The sequence below is a fragment of the Panulirus ornatus genome, chromosome 53, assembly GCF_036320965.1.
Source record: "Panulirus ornatus isolate Po-2019 chromosome 53, ASM3632096v1, whole genome shotgun sequence".
Lineage (NCBI taxonomy): Eukaryota > Metazoa > Arthropoda > Malacostraca > Decapoda > Palinuridae > Panulirus > Panulirus ornatus.
This window is the reverse complement of record NC_092276.1, coordinates 15903284-15924085: the sequence shown is the minus strand read 5'-3', so window position 1 is coordinate 15924085 and position 20802 is coordinate 15903284. Positions and strand designations below refer to the sequence as shown.

At 51.5% G+C, this 20802-nt stretch overlaps 1 protein-coding gene across 8 annotated transcripts in view; it reads left to right on the top strand.

The window, feature by feature from the left end:
• The window catches only part of LOC139765261 (SLIT-ROBO Rho GTPase-activating protein 1-like), a 753718-nt gene that overhangs the window by 61303 nt on the left and 671613 nt on the right, over positions 1-20802 (top strand). For 2 of the 8 annotated variants that reach the window (XM_071692611.1, XM_071692608.1), the window contains exon 1: positions 17187-17235. The exons of 5 other annotated variants lie outside the window; for them this stretch is intronic. The gene's annotated coding sequence lies outside the window, so the exon portion shown is untranslated. Of the gene's footprint in view, positions 1-17186; positions 17244-20802 lie in introns of those variants that run through there. One more of the 8 variants, XM_071692609.1, reaches the window with a different exon arrangement.

Here is a 20802-nt window from a genome sequence, read left to right as displayed (position 1 = left end):
ATACTTCGAAAAAAGGATGGATTTGTATGTAGCATTTATGGATCTGGAGAAATCATATGATAGATTTGATAGAGATGCTTTGTGGAAGGTTTCAAGAGTATATTATGTTGGAGGTAAGTTGCTAGAAGCAGTGAAAAGTTATATCAAGGATGTAAGGTATGTGTACGAGTAGGGAGAGGAAAGTGATTGGCTCCCAGTGAAGATTGGTTTACGGCAGGGGTGCGTGATGTTTCCATGGTTGTTAAATTTGCTTATGGATGGGGTAGTTAGGGAGGTGAATGCAAGAGTTTTGTAGAGAGGAGCGAGTATGCAGTCTGTTGTGGATGAGAGGGCTTGGGAAGTGTGTCGGTTGTTGTTCGCTGATGATACAGCGCTGGTGGCTGATTCGGGTGAGAAACTGCAGAGGTTGGTGATTGAGTTTGGTAAAGTGTGTGAAAGAAGAAAAGTGAGAGTAAATGTGAATAGGAGCAAGGTTATTAGGTTCAGTAGGGTTGAGTGACAAGTCAGTTGCGAGGTAAGTTTGAATGGAAAAAAACTGGAGGAAGTGAAGTGTTTTTGATATCTGGGAGTGGATTTAGCAGCGTATGGAACTATGGAGACGGAAGTATGTCGCAAGGTGTGGGAGGGGGCGAAAGTTCTGGGAGCGTTGAAGAATGTGTGGAAGGCGAGAACGTTATCTCGGAGAGCAAAAATGGGCATGTTTGAAGGAATAGTGGTTCCAACAATGTTATATAGTTGCGAGGCATGGGCTATAGATAGGGTTGTGCGGAAGAGGGTGGATGTGTTGAAAACGAAATGTTTGAGGACAATACGTGGTGTGAGGTGGTTTGATCAAGTAGTTAATGAAAGGGTAAGAGAGATGTGTGGTAATGAAAAGAGTGTGGTTGAGAGAGCAGACGAGGGTGAATTTAAATGGTTTGGTCACATGGAGAGAATGAGTGAGGAAAGATTGGCAAAGAGGATATATGTTTCAGAGGTGGAGGGAACGAGAATTGGGAGACCAAATTGGAGGTGGAAAGATGGAGTGAACAAGATTTTGAGCGCTCGGGGCCTGAACATACTGGAGGATGAAAGGCGTGCAAGGAATATAGTGAACTGGAACGATGTGGTACACCGGGGTGGACGTGCTGTCAGTGAATTGAGCCAGGGCATGTGAAGCGTCTGGGGTAAACCATGGAAATGTTTGTGGGGCCTGGATGTGGAAAGGGAGCTGTGGTTTTCGGTGCATTAAACATAACAGCTACAAACTGAATGTAAATGAATGTGGCCTTTGTCGTCTTTTCTTATCACTACCTCACGCGCGCGCCCAGGGGAGGGGGTTGTCATTTCATGTGTGGCGGGATGGCGACGGGAATGGATGAAGGCATGAAGTTTGAATATGTACATGTGTATATATTTATGAATACGTTGAAATGTGTAGGTATGTATATGTACGTATGTTGGCGTTTATGTATATACATGTGTATGTGGGTAGGTTGGGCCATTCTTTCGTCTGTTTCTTTGCCCTACCTCGCTACGCGGGAGACAGCGACTAAGTGTTGTAAATAAATAATATATATATATATATATATATATATATATATATATATATATATATATATATATTAGCGTTAATTGGATGGCCTTGGTAAGGGCCTCAGTTGCCCGTGCCATCTCAGCTATCATTAAAAAGGAAAAAATAGCTGGTGTGTGGGCGGGATGTGAGCGAGTACACAGTTAGTGGCCAGTGGGCCGGACGCGCTGGTAAGACGATGGTGTGTAAACTAACACTTAACCCCAATTTTTTTTTCGCTGACTAAACATTTTCTGGCATTCCCCCCCAAATCTTTGCGGGGAAATGCTTCCAGACGCGTAGTATGAGAGCTATATCCCGGTCCCATGTTTTTAAGACGAAGGAGAGAGCAAGCCCGATATGATGATGAAAGAGCAACACAAGCCAGTAACACTTGCTCGTAGGTGTAGAATATGATGATGAAACAGCAACACAAGCTAGTAACACTTGCTCGTAGGTGTAGAATATGATGAAACAGCAACACAAGCCAGTAACACTTGCTCGTAGGTGTAGAATATGATGATGAAACAGCAACACAAGCTAGTCACACTTGCTCGTAGGTGTAGAATATGATGATGAAACAGCAACGCAAACTAGTCACACTTGCTCGTAGGTGTAGAATATGATGATGAAACAGCAACACAAGCCCGTCACACTTGCTCGTAGGTGTAGAATATGATGATGAAACAGCAACACAAGCCAGTAAACACTTGCTCGTAGGTGTAGAATATGTTGCACGTGGGTCATGCCCTCTGGTGCAGAAGTTGTATTTCACCGTTAGGACGATATGATAGACGTCTGTTGCTCTGAAGTCATCACTAATTGGCAAAGCCTTCATAGAAGTCAGCAACTGCTCGTTAGACGTGTCTTCTCCCGCCTTACAATGCCATCCATCGAGGCGGTGATTATGGAATTTATTCATTTCAAACTTTTGATACAGAAATGGCATGAACTTGGTTAGCATGAATATTATTTCATTTATTTTTTATCTTTGATATTCATTTTGACCGATTATGATTGAGCCAATCATTCCTGATCGCCTCTAAGCGATAATCTGATGTCATATAATTTCATTTTGAAATATACAAAGATATTAACTGCATGATTTTCTCTTAAGATCTGCGAATGAATCACTGTTTTAGCATTTATTCATTAATGATGTTACTATTTCACAAACCTTCGGTCAACGTCGAATGAATAAAAGTGAAAGTGAAGTTTGTCTGTTATTCGCCCGATACCACTTTCTGATAGAAACCTTCTTGAAATGGAGACTTTTCCTGCGCCAATTGTGCATATATATATATATATATATATATATATATTTTTTTTTTTTTTTTTTTTTTTTTATACTTTGTCGCTGTCTCCCGCGTTTGCGAGGTAGCGCAAGGAAACAGACGAAAGAAATGGCCCAACCCCCCCCCCCCATACACATGCACATACACACATCCAGACACGCAAATATACATACCTACACAGCTTTCCATGGTTTACCCCAGACGCTTCACATGCCTTGCTTCAATCCACTGACAGCACGTCAACCCCTGTATACCACATGACTCCAATTCACTCTATTTCTTGCCCTCCTTTCACCCTCCTGCATGTTCAGGCCCCGATCACACAAAATCTTTTTCACTCCATCTTTCCACCTCCAATTTGGTCTCCCTCTTCTCCTCGTTCCCTCCACCTCCGACACATATATCCTCTTGGTCAATCTCTCCTCACTCATTCTCTCCATGTGCCCAAACCATTTCAAAACACCCTCTTCTGCTCTCTCGACCACGCTCTTTTTATTTCCACACATCTCTCTTACCCTTACGTTACTTACTCGATCAAACCACCTCACACCACACATTGTCCTCAAACATCTCATTTCCAGCACATCCATCCTCCTGCGCACATCTCTATCCATAGCCCACGCCTCGCAACCATACAGCATTGTTGGAACCACTATTCCCTCAAACATACCCATTTTTGCTTTCCGAGATAATGTTCTCGACTTCCACACATTTTTCAAGGCTCCCAAAATTTTCGCCCCCTCCCCCACCCTATGATCCACTTCCGCTTCCATGGTTCCATCCGCTGACAGATCCACTCCCAGATATCTAAAACACTTCACTTCCTCCAGTATATATATATACAGGGTTAATAGACGAGGCAACACTAGTGTAAAATGCTCTTCCAGTAACTCTAACGTTAATGATTTATACACAGTAATCACTCGCATTACTTTCAACGTTATTCAAAGTCTTCAAAAATCTGTCAACAATACAAGCAAATAAAATATATCCCTCTCACCCACACACACTGCTTTGAACCCCGCCACCACACCACCACCACACCGTGCTCTGATTACACACAACACACTCTGGATGGCTTCACTCAACCACAAACCCGCTCCCACACAGTTTTCGAGGTAATTGATCCCACGAAAGCCTTCGACACCTTCCCTTCCTCCAACACATCCTCACAGTAAGGGATACTTGACAACACCCGCCACAAGAATAACAAATGAACGGTGAGTCAACTTCGTAGCTGGTCGCACAGCTAGACTCATTCACAAGGAAATCACTTGAAAAAATATTCAAGTTCTACAGTGGAGTCCCCTTGGGCGCATTTCTCCCTCCAGCCCTCCTTGTTCTCCATCATGTCTTCTCATCACCTCCTACGGACCATAGTGTGGAGTTTCTCTCATACACAGATGACCTCATAATCTCATGATGGGACCTCGACGCTCCTTTGATCAAGCAGCTGTTAGAACAACGACGCACACAAAACATCCCCCCAGTAATCCACCAAGACTCTCGTAACTCCCTACATCACCCTGCATGGCCAGCCTAACAAAGCTCCAACCGTAGTAGGTATGACATACGATGCTCATTCATTCCCCACACCACATACACCAATACAGGCCTTAAACAATGTGAACTTCAACACTAGAAAGAATCTCTCGCTGGCCTTCATGTACACTTCATCCGCTCCACCCTAAACTACGCCTCACCTGCAGCGTCTCCCACCTACTCAAAAGCATATAACACAAGAAATGCTGTGAATCCCCACAAAACAGAGCAGTCAGGTCATTGCAAGGCTCTCCAACAACCACAAATTGTAGGATAAGAAACGAAGTTCGTTTGAGAATAGTCATATGTCAATATTCTCGGCTCATAATTCTCTGCGACGACTTCCAGAAACCTCCCATCCAACCCACTTGATGATGACCAACCACCAAACCCCAGGTTGTAGTGAAAACCTCAGTGTTGTCTCACACTTTACAACTTATACTTACATTGATAGCTCCCCCCCCCCCCTCTCTCTCTCTCTCTCTCTCTCTCTCTCTCTCTCTCTCTCTCTCTCTCTCTCTCTCTCTCTCTCTCTCTCTCTCTCTCTCTAGAGCAAACACGACATCAACAAAGCGATCCCCCCCATATTGACCCAACAACCTCTGGACATACGCTCTCTCAACCTAGTATTAAAACTCCTTATTTTAGGTGCATGTAAATCGACTGTACGTATTTTGGGTCTTACCTGAGTTTACTACTTATTTTAGATCATGAGATTAACTGCTCTTATTACGTTACTTCTTATGTACTTTAGGTTTCATTAAGTGACACGCATTTTTTATGTGTAATGACTATTAACTATTTTCTTGGATGTTGTAACTACTTAACGAAGACGAGTAAAGCCCCACCAGCTGGTTCCAAGCTTGAACGAACTAATAAAACATATTTACCAGACGTGGAAATATTGAGCCTTCTCCGCTGCTTTCCCCTTCCATTCCACGTAATGAAACAAGAAGAAAAGAGGGAAAACATGATAATTAGGAGCTTGATGTGTGTAGTCATTATACAACTTTTAATATACCTACGGTTAAAGGAAGCGACAGAAACAAGATTTGGTTTGGGGTCGGTGTTTGAGCACACCTTGTGTTGGGGTCGACGGCTCACTGCGAGTTACCTGACGCACGGTGTGAATTGCTTTTGTTCTGATTAACTTTTAATCCAGCCTGGGAGAGCGATAAGGCTGCGACTGGTGCAGGGCTGGTGCGGCCTGTGGCACTTACGGTCTCGGGAGGGTCACTACAGGGTGTGTTAATACCTGTAGGTCGTGTGATATTACCAGGGATGGGACGACCTGTGGGACAGTGGTCGTGTGATATTACCAGGGATGGGACGACCCGTGGGACAGTGGTCGTGTGATATTACCAGGGATGGGACGACCTGTGGGACAGTGGTCGTGTGATATTACCAGGGATGGGACGACCTGTGGGACTGGTCGTGTGATATTACCTGGGATGGGACGACCTGTGGGACAGTGGTCGTGTGATATTACCAGGGATGGGACGACCCGTGGGACAGTGGTCGTGTGATATTACCAGGGATGGGACGACCCGTGGGACAGTGGTCGTGTGATATTACCAGGGATGGGACGACCCGTGGGACAGTGGTCGTGTGACATTACCTGGGATGGGACGACCCGTGGGACAGTGGTCGTGTGATATTACCAGGGATGGGACGACCCGTGGGACAGTGGTCGTGTGATATTACCTGGGATGGGACGACCTGTGGGACAGTGGTCATGTGATATTACCAGGGATGAGACGACCCGTGGGACAGTGGTCGTGTGATATTACCAGGGATGGGACGACCTGTGGGACAGTGGTCGTGTGACATTACCTGGGATGGGACGACCCGTGGGACAGTGGTCGTGTGATATTACCTGGGATGGGACGACCTGTGGGACAGTGGTCGTGTGATATTACCAGGGATGGGACGACCTGTGGGACAGTGGTCGTGTGATATTACCAGGGATGGGACGACCTGTGGGACAGTGGTCGTGTGATATTACCAGGGATGGGACGACCTGTGGGACAGTGGTCGTGTGATATTACCAGGGATGGGACGACCTGTGGGACTGGTCGTGTCCGTGCTGTTAGCTTGTCTGCTCATCAGTAATCCGTTTCCCTTGCACCAGGAGGGGCGTCTCTCTCTCTCTCTCTCTCTCTCTCTCTCTCTCTCTCTCTCTCTCTCTCTCTCTCTCTCTCTCTCTCTCTCTCTCTCTCTCGGCGCAAGTATCGAGACCAGACATTAACTTGACGGGAGTAGACCGCGTTGGTCCCCGGCACACACATCATGTGTTTGGTTGAAGGATGAATGACCTGCCAGTGGTCATGTTGGACCACTCTCCTAACGATGGGTCACAGGTTATCTTTATGACACGTGACGTCACGTTTTGTCGAGGTCATGTCATCCCGGAGGGGGTCACAGGTCACCTGGTTCATACCGTCATGTTGGCTCACAGGTCATCTTCAGCTTCATGCCGTCACCCTGGGTCAAAGGTCACATGTAGCCTCAGTTCGTATTGACCTTTTCTCAACCCGCACCTCCTGTACATGTTCCGTACGTGTTCGCTGGGGGACGAGATGTATGAAGACACATCATCGGGAAATCGACTCTCTCCTCATTTTCTCTGATAATACCCAATAATTGGTAGACTTAATTATACAATATCTTCTTTAATGTAACCGGAATAGCATTGATTCTGTGACAGACTCGGGGGGTTCGTCTGTCTGTATGTTTACCTTCAGACAGTCATCTGTTTCATGTAATTATCCAGTAGACTCTATACGTCCAGGTAGACTGAGGCAAAATCATGTCCGTCGGTTGATTTGAGAAGTTGTAACAACCATAGTGAGAATATTGACCATCATAACCGTCGAGTATTCTTAGAAGGAAATGATAGTCCTTTTTTTTTTCCTTGCTAGTCCAACTAAGTGTGTTATGGCTTGCTACATATGTGGCTTTCGTCCCACTGCCTGTGTTACGCTATAGTCCCACGGCATTTGTTATGTTAACCCCACTACCTGTCTTGTGGCAATGCCCTCCTTGTCACTCCCACTACCTGTCTTGTGGCAGTCCTCGGTGAATGTGCCGCGACACTTCCCCGCTACCTGTGCACATCGTTCCCCCATCCCCTGTGTTCCAGCTGCTGGTCTCAGACACCCGAGTATAACTTAATTAGAGGAAATCATTACGATGGTTAGGTTTGTTGAGACGCCCGGAGTCTGCCAGGCTGGGGTATGCTGCCTGGGGAGACTATGGGGGAGGCTGGGGTATGCTGCCTGGGGAGAGTATGGGGGAGGCTGGAGTATGTTGCCTGGGGAGACTATGGGGGAGGCTGGGGTATGTTGCCTGGGGAGACTATGGGGGAGGCTGGGGTATGTTGCCTGGGGAGACTATGGGGGAGGCTGGGGTATGTACCTGGGGAGAGTATGGGGGAGACTGGGGTATGTTGCCTGGGGAGAGTATGGGGGAGGCTGGGGTATGTTGCTTGGGGAGAGTATGGGGGAGGCTGGGGTATGTTGCCTGGGGAGAGTATGGGGGAGGCTGGGGTATGTTGCCTGGGGAGAGTATGGGGGAGGCTGGGGTATGTTGCCTGGGGAGAGTATGGGGGAGGCTGGGGTATGTTGCCTGGGGAGAGTATGGGGGAGGCTGGGGTCTGCTGCCTAGAGAGAGTTTGGGGGAGGCTGGGGTATGTTGCCTGGGGAGACTATGGGGGAGGCTGGGGTATGTTGCCTGGGGAGACTATGGGGGAGGCTGGGGTATGTTGCCTAGAGAGAGTTTGGGGGAGGCTGGGGTATGTTGCCTGGGGAGACTATGGGGGAGGCTGGGGTATGTTGCCTGGGGAGACTATGGGGGAGGCTGGGGTATGTTGCCTAGGGAGAGTTTGGGGGAGGCTGGGGTATGTTGCCTGGGGAGACTATGGGGGAGGCTGGGGTATGTTGCCTGGGGAGACTATGTGGGAGGCTGGGGTATGTTGCCTGGGGAGACTATGGGGAGGCTGGGGTATGCTGCCTGGGGAGACTATGGGGGAGGCTGGGGTATGTTGCCTGGGGAGACTATGGGGGAGGCTGGGGTATGTTGCCTGGGGAGACTATGGGGGAGGCTGGGGTATGTTGCCTGGGGAGAGTATGGGGGAGGCTGGGGTATGCTGCCTGGGGAGACTATGGGGGAGGCTGGGGTATGTTGCCTGGGGAGACTATGGGGGAGGCTGGGGTATGTTGCATGGGGAGACTATGGGGAGGCTGGGGTATGTTGCCTGGGGAGACTATGGGGGAGGCTGGGGTATGCTGCCTGGGGAGACTATGGGGGAGGCTGGGGTATGTTGCCTGGGGAGACTATGGGGGAGGCTGGGGTATGTTGCCTGGGGAGACTATGGGGGAGGCTGGGGTATGTTGCCTGGGGAGAGTGTGGGGGAGGCTGGGGTATGTTGCCTGGGGAGACTATGGGAGGCTGGTGGTATGTTGCCTGGGGAGACTATGGGGGAGGCTGGGGTATGCTGCCTGGGGAGACTATGGGGAGGCTGGGGTATGTTGCCTGGGGAGACTATGGGGGAGGCTGGGGTATGTTGCCTGGGGAGAGTGTTGGGGAGGCTGGGGTATGTTGCCTGGGGAGACTATGGGGGGAGGCTGGGGTATGCTGCCTGGGGAGACTATGGGGAGGCTGGGGTATGTTGCCTGGGGAGAGTGTGGGGGAGGCTGGGGTATGTTGCCTGGGGAGACTATGGGGGAGGCTGGGGGTATGTTGCCTGGGAGACTATGGGGGAGGCTGGGGTATGTTTGCCTGGGGAGACTATGGGGGAGGCTGGGGTATGTTGCCTGGGGAGACTATGGGGGAGGCTGGGGTATGTTGCCTGGGGAGAGTGTGGGGGAGGCTGGGGTATGTTGCCTGGGGAGACTATGGGGAGGCTGGGGTATGCTGCCTGGGGAGACTATGGGGAGGCTGGGGTATGCTGCCTGGGGAGACTATGGGGAGGCTGGGGTATGCTGCCTGGGGAGAGTGTGGGGGAGGCTGGGGTATGTTGCCTGGGGAGACTATGGGGGAGGCTGGGGTATGTTGCCTGGGGAGACTATGGGGGAGGCTGGGGTATGTTGCCTGGGGAGACTATGGGGGAGGCTGGGGTATGTTGCCTGGGGAGACTATGGGGGAGGCTGGGGTATGTTGCCTGGGGAGACTATGGGGGAGGCTGGGGTATGTTGCCTGGGGAGACTATGGGGGAGGCTGGGGTATGTTGCCTGGGGAGACTATGGGGGAGGCTGGGGTATGTTGCCTGGGGAGACTATGGGGGAGGCTGGGGTATGTTGCCTGGGGAGACTATGGGGGAGGCTGGGGTATGTTGCCTGGGGAGACTATGGGGGAGGATGGGGTATGTTGCCTGGGGAGACTATGGGGGAGGCTGGGGTATGTTGCCTGGAGAGAGTATGGGGGAGGCTGGGGTATGCTGCCTGGGGAGAGTATGGGGGAGGCTGGGGTATGTTGCCTGGGGAGAGTATGTAGGGGAGACGGGTATGTTGCCTGGGGAGAGTATGTAGGGGAGACGGGTATGTTGCTTGGGGAGAGTATGTAGGGGAGACTGGGGTATGTTGCCTTGGGAGAGTATGTAGGGGAGACGGGTATGTTGCCTGGGGAGAGTATGTAGGGGAGACGGGTATGTTGCCTGGGGAGAGTATGTAGGGGAGACTGGGGTATGTTGCCAGGGGGAGAGTATGTAGGTGAAGCTGGGGTATGTAGGGGTACTGCCTCTACGTTCACGTTCCTCACCTGGAAGAAAGGTTTACATGTTCGTTTTCTCTGGTACTTTCTGCACGTTGACTCGTCTACAGGTAACTTCCCTTACGTTGATATACACTCCAGTATGGTACGTTCTTCACGTTCGTTCGTATGATAGCGTTCTCTCCTGATGCAAGACTTACGTTCATCTTAAGGCAGTACAACTGTCAGACTCCTTCCATAGTATGGTACGTTCATGTGTACTTTCTCGTCCCGTTCCTGGATTAGAAGAACGCTCGCCCTCGTGCTCGCCCAGCTGGCGTTGCCACGCTGCTTGGGTTTAATGGCGAGCGGCACCTCGATAACTTAGTGTCTGGTGAGTTAGGTCGGCTGGCTGGCCCGCGACTGTGGCGTGGTTTCATCCAGACATATACGTACGTACTTACGCGTCAGATACGCACGTAGTACATGATTTACGTATTTGATTCATGTGTTTATTGGTTTGATTATGATTACACCAGTATCCCTTCAGCGCCAAGGCTGCGCTACAATCAGTAGCGGGGATGGGATGGACTCCTTCAAAGAGAAGTCTTGGACGACTGTACTCGGTTTCGTTTACAGACGATCAGACAACCTTGCTGTAACTTTTCAATAACATTGTTAACCTCAAGCAGGCTGCGGAGGTCGGTAACTGCTACAGTATATAAGGTGAAATCGTCCTTCAGTAGTTCATACAACTATATGTAACTTGTAATTTTCTATAAATGTGGCACTACATGTTTCGTGGAGACAATCCACCTCATCATCAGGTGTTGCCAGTACTTAACAAAGTTATTTAAAACCCAACATGACACTTGGTTCCCACCGTCCAACACCAAGCTTTATATATATATATATGAAGTCTGTTGGGGATGAGAGAGCTTGGGAAGTGAGTCAGTTGTTGTTCGCTGATGATACAGCGCTGGTGGCTGATTCATGTGAGAAACTGCAGAAGCTGGTGACTGAGTTTGGTAAAGTGTGTGAAAGAAGAAAGTTAAGAGTAAATGTGAATAAGAGCAAGGTTATTAGGTACAGTAGGGTTGAGGGTCAAGTCAATGGGGAGGTGAGTTTGAATGGAGAAAAACTGGAGGAAGTGAAGTGTTTTAGATATCTGGGAGTGGATCTGGCAGCGGATGGAACCATGGAAGCGGAAGTGGATCATAGGGTGGGGGAGGGGGCGAAAATTCTGGGAGCCTTGAAGAATGTGTGGAAGTCGAGAACATTATCTCGGAAAGCAAAAATGGGTATGTTTGAAGGAATAGTGGTTCCAACAATGTTGTATGGTTGCGAGGCGTGGGCTATGGATAGAGTTGTGCGCAGGAGGATGGATGTGCTGGAAATGAGGTGTTTGAGGACAATGTGTGGTGTGAGGTGGTTTGATCGAGTAAGTAACGTAAGGGTGAGAGAGATGTGTGGAAATAAAAAGAGCGTGGTTGAGAGAGCAGAAGAGGGTGTTTTGAAATGGTTTGGGCACATGGAGAGAATGAGTGAGGAAAGATTGACCAAGAGGATATATGTGTCGGAGGTAGAGGGAACGAGGAGAAGAGGGAGACCAAATTGGAGGTGGAAAGATGGAGTGAAAAAGATTTTGTGTGATCGGGGCCTGAACATGCAGGAGGGTGAAAGGAGGGCAAGGAATAGAGTGAATTGGAGCGATGTGGTATACCGGGGTTGACGTGCTGTCAGTGGATTGAATCAGGGCATGTGAAGCGTCTGGGGTAAACCATGGAAAGCTGTGTAGGTATGTATATTTGTGTGTGTGGACGTATGTATATACATGTGTATGGGGGTGGGTTGGGCCATTTCTTTCGTCTGTTTCCTTGCGCTACCTCGCAAACGCGGGAGACAGCGACAAAGCAAAAAAAAAAAAAAAAATATATATATATATATATATATATATATATATATATATATTTTTTTTTTTTTTTTTTTTTTTTTTTTTTTTAGGTAGGTAGGTAGGTAGGGTCAAGAACAGATTTCACAGAATCAGTTACGTAAAGTCAGATCCAAGATTCTGTAACAAGTTTAGGATCCAAGTTCTCAGATAACAGATGTGACCAGCTGAGGATCCAAGTGGACAAGATAGTAACAGATGGTACCAGGTGGTCGAGCAGGTGACCAGCGTCACTGGGGTCACGGTGCTTCAGCAGGTGATTTAACTGTGCATGAGTCCGCTGACGGGTTCATGACCTCAGGACCATGGGATAGACCTGTCACACCCGGGATATAAACCGTCCCGGAAAATGTCTATCGGTCTTGGAGATATCTATCGAAGAGAATAGAAGGGAAGATTGGTACGCTGGTGTTTTCATTACAGTTTTTGGCCGTATTTACTTATGGTGGTGTGAGAAGAGGTATTTCTTATTGTTATGTTATTGACAAAGTAGAGTTGGTGCATGTGTTAATGTCTGAGGCGACAGATGGATTGCTGAAGAACAGTCTGACGATGTGCTGAAGTGGACCTGATAGCGTGCTGAAGGGGAGTCAGTCAGGTCGTATGGTGAAGGGGAGTCAGGTCGTATGATGAAGGGGAGTCAGTCAGGTCGTATGCTGAAGGGGGAGTCAGGTCGTATACTGAAGGGGAGTCAGGTCGTATGCTGAAGGGGAGGGAGTCAGTCAGGTCGTATGATGAAGGGAAGTCAGGTCGTATGATGAAAGGAAGTCGGGTCGTATGATGAAGGGGAGTCAGGTCGCATGCCAAAGGGGGAGTCAGGTTGTATGTTGAAGGGGAGTCAGTCAGGTCGTATGCTGAAGGGGAATCAGGTAGTATAGTGAATGGGGAGTCAGGTCGTATACTGAAGGGGGAGTCAGGTCGTATGCTGAAGGGGAAGTCAGGTAGTATGCTGAAGGGGAAGTCAGGTAGTATGCTGAAGGGGAGTTAGTCAGGTCGTATGCTGAAGGGGAGTCAGGTAACATACTGTGGAGGAGAAATCAGCTTGCTGAAAGGGTGCGCGTAGCGTTGGTGAAGGGGATGGGGGAGCGCGCGCGCGTGAGGGGTCCAGGAAGAGTGGGCCTGGTGGTGGTGGATGCCACATAGAGAGGCCCCTCGACTTACCTTATTCAGAATTAGAAGTCATCTTTAATGGGAGGTAGGCGGACGAAATTACCTTCCTGGGACCGGGCCCCGCTCGTCCTGCTCTTGGTGGCCCCAGGTGGGGATGTGACCCCGTGTACTGGTGGCCCCAGGTGGGGATGTGACCTCGTGTACTGGTGGCCCCAGGTGGGGATGTGACCCCGTGTACTGGTGGCCCTAGGTGGGGATGTGACCTCGTGTACTGGTGGCCCCCTGTGGGATGTGACCCCGGGTACTGGTGGCCCTAGGTGGGGATGTGACCTCGTGTACTGGTGGCCCCCTGTGGGATGTGACCCCGGCTACTGGTGGCCCTAGGTGGGGATGTGACCTCGTGTACTGGTGGCCCCCTGTGGGATGTGACCCCGGGTACTGGTGGGCCTAGGTGGGGATGTGACCCCGTGTACTGGTGGCCCCCTGTGGGATGTGACCCCGTGTACTGGTGGCCCCAGGTGGGGATGTGACCTCGTGTACTGGTGGCCCCCTGTGGGATGTGACTCCGTGTACTGGTGGCCCTAGGTGGGGATGTGACCTCGTGTACTGGTGGCCCCCTGTGGGATGTGACCCCGGGTACTGGTGGCCCTAGGTGGGGATGTGACCCCGTGTACTGGTGGCCCCCTGTGGGATGTGACCCCGGCTACTGGTGGCCCTAGGTGGGGATGTGACCTCGTGTACTGGTGGCCCCCTGTGGGATGTGACCCCGGGTACTGGTGGGCCTAGGTGGGGATGTGACCCCGTGTACTGGTGGCCCCCTGTGGGATGTGACCCCGTGTACTGGTGGCCCCAGGTGGGGATGTGACCCCGTGTACTGGTGGCCCCAGGTGGGGATGTGACCCCGTGTACTGGTGGCCCCAGGTGGGGATGTGACCTCGTGTACTGGTGGCCCCCAGGTGGGGATGTGACCTCGTGTACTGGTGGCCCCAGGTGGGGATGTGACCCCGTGTACTGGTGGCCCCCTGTGGGATGTGACTCCGTGTACTGGTGGCCCCAGGTGGGGATGTGACCCCGTGTACTGGTGGCCCCCTGTGGGATGTGACCCCGTGTACTGGTGGCCCCCTGTGGGATGTGACCCCGTGTACTGGTGACCCCCTGTGGGATGTGACTCCGTGTACTGGTGGCCCCAGGTGGGGATGTGACTCCGTGTACTGGTGGCCCCAGGTGGGGATGTGACCCCGTGTGGCTGTATGACGCCGTGTGCTGGTGGTCCCGTGTGCTGAATGTTTCCACGAGTCCGTGTGTCCGTGTGTTGGGAAGTGGCATGTGTTTGTGCCCGTGTGTTTGGCCACCCTGTGCTTGGAATCCTCATTTTTTTTTTGTTACCGGTGTCTGTTTTGCCTCATGTGTGTATTTGTTCGTGTGTATTTGTATCCCCATGTGTTTGACGTCCATATGTGTCGTGTATGTGTGTGTTGTGTGTGTATGTGTATGTGTGTGTGTGTGTGTGTGATCTCACGTGGTGGTCACCCCGTGTAATTATGACCCCGTGTGACAGGAATCGTGTCTGATGATAACGCTGCGTGATAGTGACACGCTCAGAAGTGGTTTTTCCCCATCATATATTTTTTTTTTCTTTTCTTTTTACGTTGGAGGCGGCGCCAGTCTCGGACAGGAGTCCACATCAAGGCCGGGTCTTACATGAAACATAAAGAGGTTTGTGAGGGAGAAAAGGAAGGGAGGAGGGAAGGCATTTACGAATTTTTGGAGGAGGTGGAGAAAAAAAACCTGTGTTTTGAAATGTGCGGCAGGTCGTAGTCACTGGGAAAGACAGAGGGTCGAGAGTTTCAACGTGTAGGGAAAGAAACAGTTATCAAAGCGGCCCACCCTTAAGTTGCCGCCGAGGACCACGCAGTTCTCACGTGACACCACTGCTTGCCGAGTATTGCCTGGTCTAGCTCCTGGTATTACATATATAAGTTGGGCCGATTCGCTTTCGGTATCCTGTTCTTTGTATGGTGGCAACCCCGTGTGACGGAGACCCCGTGCAGTAGTATGGTGGCAACCCCGTGTGACGGAGGACCCGTGTAGTAGTATGGTGGCAACCCCGTGTGACGGAGGCCCCCATGTAGTATGGTGGCAACCCCGTGTGACGGAGGCCAACCTAACCACGTAACAAAATTCCCATCGGCCCTGATGTGACGTGTCAATCGCATCAGACTTGGTTTGTTGCTGGAGGTGTGTCCTGGTCGTCTGTTGCTTCCTGTGTCACCCTGACTGTTGGTAGAGATGTGTCCTGGTCGTCTGTTGCTTCCTGTGTCACTCTGACTGTTGGTAGAGATGTGTCCTGGTCGTCTGTTGCTTCCTGTGTCACTCTGACTGTTGGTAGGGATGTGTCCTGGTCGTCTGTTGCTTCCTGTGTCACCCTGACTGTTGGTAGGGATGTGTCCTGGTCGTCTGTTGCTTCCTGTGTCACCCTGACTGTTGGTAGGGATGTGTCCTGGTCGTCTGTTGCTTCCTGTGTCACCCTGACTGTTGGTAGGGATGTGTCCTGGTCGCCTGTTGCTTCCTGTGTCACCCTGACTGTTGGTAGGGATGTGTCCTGGTCGTCTGTTGCTTCCTGTGTCACTCTGACTGTTGGTAGGGATGTGTCCTGGTCGTCTGTTGCTTCCTGTGTCACTCTGACTGTTGGTAGGGATGTGTCCTGGTCGTCTGTTGCTTCCTGTGTCACTCTGACTGTTGGTAGAGATGTGTCCTGGTCGACTGTGGCCTCGTGTGTCCCTCTGACTGTTGGTAGAGATGTGTCCTGGTCGACTGTGGCCTCGTGTGTCCCTCTCACTGTTGGTAGAGATGTGTCCTGGTCGACTGTGGCCTCATGTGTCCCTCTGACTGTTGGTAGGGATGTGTCCTGGTCGACTGTGGCCTCGTGTGTCCCTCTGACTGTTGGTAGGGATGTGTCCTGGTCGACTGTGGCCTCGTGTGTCCCTCTCACTGTTGGTAGAGATGTGTCCTGGTCGACTGTGGCCTCGTGTGTCCCTCTCACTGTTGGTAGAGATGTGTCCTGGTCGACTGTGGCCTCGTGTGTCCCTCTGACTGTTGGTAGAGATGTGTCCTGGTCGACTGTGGCCTCGTGTGTCCCTCTGACTGTTGGTAGAGATGTGTCCTGGTCGACTGTGGCCTCGTGTGTCCCTCTCACTGTTGGTAGAGATGTGTCCTGGTCGACTGTGGCCTCGTGTGTCCCTCTGACTGTTGGTAGAGATGTGTCCTGGTCGACTGTGGCCTCGTGTGTCCCTCTCACTGTTGGTAGAGATGTGTCCTGGTCGACTGTGGCCTCGTGTGTCCCTCTGACTGTTGGTAGGGATGTGTCCTGGTCGACTGTGGCCTCATGTGTCCCTCTGACTGTTGGTAGGGATGTGTCCTGGTCGACTGTGGCCTCGTGTGTCCTCTTGATTTATAATTAGTGTTAATTTTATCCCCAGTGTTCCGGTACCATGTTAACTTAAACAGAATTGCTTGTGTAATTGCCATAAACAGAATTGCTTGTGTAATTGCCATCTATAGGCAATTAAGCAGATTCCATTGTATTTTAATTTTATTCGTAATTTTATTTTTCCTTGGCACCATTTGACGTCATTCCCGTAACAGGATATAAAGCAGTTGACGTGAATCAGCTGTACACAGATGGCTCTCTGCCGCTCTCCTTTGATCCGGCCATAGACCGGGCGTGACTCCAGTTTGCCACGGTCGTGTTATCCGGCCGTAGAGCTGGCGTGACCGGAGTTGTTACGGCAGAAGAGGGTTGAAGCGGCTGCATCTGGCCGAGGATGTATCCTTCCCACGGGTCTTGTGGCACCAGCGCCTCCTGCACAAGAACGTAAACAAGTTTTCATTACCCCCCTTCCCACACCTCCTCCTCCACCCCTCAGTGGCGGAGGTGTGCAACAATGTGCGTCCCCCCTCACCCTCCTCCTCCTCCTCCTCCTCCCCCAGCAGGAGGAGGGTGGAGGCCAGGCCAGGCCAGGCCAGGCAGGCAGTCAGCCGGGGCTTCAGTTGTCCTCAGGCAGCGGTCTCGGTTGGATGTGGCGTTGTCGGTGCCGGTGTGTGTGTATGTGTGTGTGTGTTTTTCGCGCTCCGAGGGAGGGAGTTGAGTTCGCCCAGTGCCGCCGTCTCGCTGGACCCGTGTGTGTAGGATGGAGGCCGTGGCAGACCAGATTCACAGTGTCTTCCTGTGTGTCCCTGTGATATATCTTGACCCTAACGTCTACAGTTACCCCTCATTTACCTCACTAGGAAGCTAGAAGAACGGCAGAATATCCCGTCAAGTCAGCACTGTTCACTGTGGATGTATACGCTCTTTAATTATCACTATATTCAGTGGGAAGTTACGATATCGCTGAGATGATGTAACGCGCCGGTATTCGCAAGTAACACGACCTGCCTCAGTGAGTTGAGCGTGAAGTCCAAGTGCCACTTTAGCCCAAGGAAAAGCTGCTGCTTGACCTTTCCCCGGTTGTTCCATGTGAAGATCGTAGTCTCGTGGGATGATGAGATCTCTGTAGCCATTGTCGTTCAGGTCCCCTTCCCTTAGGATCCGTGAAGAGCTTACCTTCCAGGGCACTGCTGGGGTTGACGGCCTAGCTGACAGGCAGTGTTAGGGTTCAGTGACTAGCATATAGGGCAGTGTTGCGGGTTTAGGGACTGAACATATAGGGCAGTGTTGCGGGGTTAGGCACTTAACATGTAGGGTACTTCTGTAGGTTTAGGGACTAGCATGTAGGTCAGTGCTGCGAGCTTCGGGACCAATATATAGGGCAGTGTTGCGGGGTTAGGGACTAGCATATAGGTCATTGTTGCGAGTTTAGGGACTGACATATAGGGCAGTGTTGCGGGGTTAGGGACAAGCATATAGGGCAATGTTGTGCTTTTAGGGACTAGCATATAGGGTAGTGATGCGGGTTTAGGGAGTAGCATATAGGGTAAGTGTTGCAGGTTTAGGGACTAGCATATAGGGTCGTGTTGCGGGTTCAGGAGTAGCATATAGGGTAGTGTTGTGGGTTCAGGACTAGCATATAGGGTAGTGTTGCAGGTTTAGGGAGTGGCATATAGGGTAGTGTTGCGGGTTTAGGGACTAGCATATGCGGTAATGTTGGGGTTTAGGGACTAGCATATAGGGCATTGTTAGGGTTTTGGGACGCGTGTAGGGCAGTGTTGCGGGTTTAGGGAGTTGTATATAGGGCAGTGATAGTGTTTTAGGGGCTAGTTATAAGGCACTGTTAGGTTTTAGGGCTGAGCAAACAGGCCAGTGTTGAGGTTTAGGGTCTAGCTCTTAGGGAAGTGTTAGGGTTTAGGGCGTAGTTTTAGGGCAGTGTTAGCTTTAGAGCTTAGCTTACAGGCCAGTGTTTTAGATATGGTCTAGTTCCTCCGGAAGTGGTGTGGTTTAGGGCATAACTTATAGAACAGTGTGGGGGTTTAGGACCAAGATATAGAGTAGCTTCAAGGTGTAGGGCCAAGCTTATAGGACCGTTGTAGGGTTAAGGGCTTAGCTTCTAGGGCAGTTTTAGGGTTTAGGACCTAATCTACAAGGGAGCGATGAGCTTTTGGAGCTGATGTATGCTTTGGCGTCCTTTAGTTAACGTACGTTGGTGTTGTGGTAGGAGGAACCTGTGTCGTGCCAGTGGTCACTTGGCCTGGTACCTAGTAGGTCCCTCCAGTGTCGTGCTAGTGGTCACTTGGCCTGGTACCTAGTAGGTCCCTCCAGTGTCATGCCAGTGGTCACTTGGCCTGGTACCTAGTAGGTCCCTCCAGTGTCGTGCTAGTGGTCACTTGGCCTGGTACCTAGTAGGTCCCTCCAGTGTCATGCCAGTGGTCACTTGGCCTGGTACCTAGTAGGTCCCTCCAGTGTCATGCCAGTGGGAGTGTGATGGTCACTTGGCCTGGCAGGACTCTCCAGCCCAGGCCACCGCCGCTCTTGTCCCGCCTGGATCTTCCTTCCTCCAGCAACAGGTTATACCCAGGAGGCGCCAACAGCACATGATAAGCCCATGTCCCCGTCCCTCGATCTCAGGTTCCTGTCCTCCAGGTCCTCTAGCGCATACCCTCGTCTCCCAGGTCCACTAGCGCAGGTTCTCATCTCCCAGGTCCACTAGCGCAGGTCCTCGCCTCCCAGGTTCACGTCCCTTAGATCCCCGCCTTCAGGTCCATAGCCCAGCTCCCCGTCCCCAAGCCCTCGTTACCAGGTTCAGTAGCCCGGGTCCTCGTTCTCAGGCCCCCGTCCACCAGGTCCATCAGCCCGAGTCCCTTTCTGCAAGGTCCAGATCCCCAGGTTCGTTCGCGCAGCCCCCTTCCCCAGGTTAATTGGCTTAGGTCCTGTATCCTAGGGTCTATCAGCCCAGTTCCCGCTCCCCATATCCACTAGCTCAGGTCACCGTCCCCCAGGTCCACTGTCGCCATATCCTAGTCCAGGCCCCCATCCCTCAGGTCCCATTACCTCTGGTTCCCCTCCCCAGGTCCACTAGCCTCGGTTCTTGTTCCTAGGTCCACTATCCCAGGATCCCGTTCCCTATATCCAGTGGCCCAGGTCCACCAGCTGGATTTGTCTAGATAGAGCCCTTAAGACAGCGTAGCAGTAGACGGTAGTGTAACTAACTTCAGGTTCCCTGATGCCCGCTCTGTATCACGGGCCTTGGCTGTGCCACACTACCTTTGGAAGCAGTGGCCTTGGCTGTACGTCTCTACCGTGCATGGGTCTTGGCTGTGCCACACTACTTGAGGTAGCATGGGTCTTGGCGCTGCCACTCTGCCACACTACCATAGGAAGCAGGGTTCATGGCTGTGCCTCTCTGTCTCACTGCCTTGGAAAGCAGGGGTCTTGGCTGTGCCTCTCTGTCTCACTACTTTGGGAAGCAGAGATCTTGGATCTTAGCTGTGCCTCTCTGTCTCTGCTTTGGGAGCTGGGATCTTGGCTGTGCCTCTCTGTCTACACTTAGGGAGCTGGGATCTTGGCTGTGCCTCTGTCTACACTTAGGGAGCTGGGATCTTGGCTGTGCCACTCTGCCTTGGGAAGGAGGGATCTTGGCTGTGCCACTCTGCCTTGGGAAGGAGGGGTCTTGGCTGTGCCACTCTGCCTTGGGAAGGAGGGGTCTTGGCTGTGCCACTCTGCCTTGGGAAGGAGGGGTCTTGGCTGTGCCACTCTGCCTTGGGAAGCAGAGATCACCTCATCTCTGAGCCAGGATGTGGCTTGTTTACTACCTGGCCTGTGTGGGTGATGGCCGTGTGACGCAGGAGTGAAGGTGCCAATCACGTCCCGTGAGTGCGGATTCACGAGGCCCAGGTCTCCACTCTGACTGTAGGCCAGCGACATGTGGCCGGCACCTCCAAAAGAATTTTAATCTCGTAGGGCTCGTGAGGGGGGGCCGCCTCGTCCCCGTAAATATTCATTTGCCAGCGAGGTCGGTTCCTTACGACCATCTCGTGTGGTAAGTGACGAGACGGTGGTGAAGGATCAGGGCCCTGCTGGGAGAGGGAGACATCCCTCTTCCTTGAGCCGGGTGTTTGGAGGTCATCCCTCCTCACTGCCGCCCGACACCGAGACGGATGCCCTCACCACACACTGATCTCCCTCCCTGCTTGTTAGGGGATCCGTGCCGACGCGGGCGTAGGCGGCG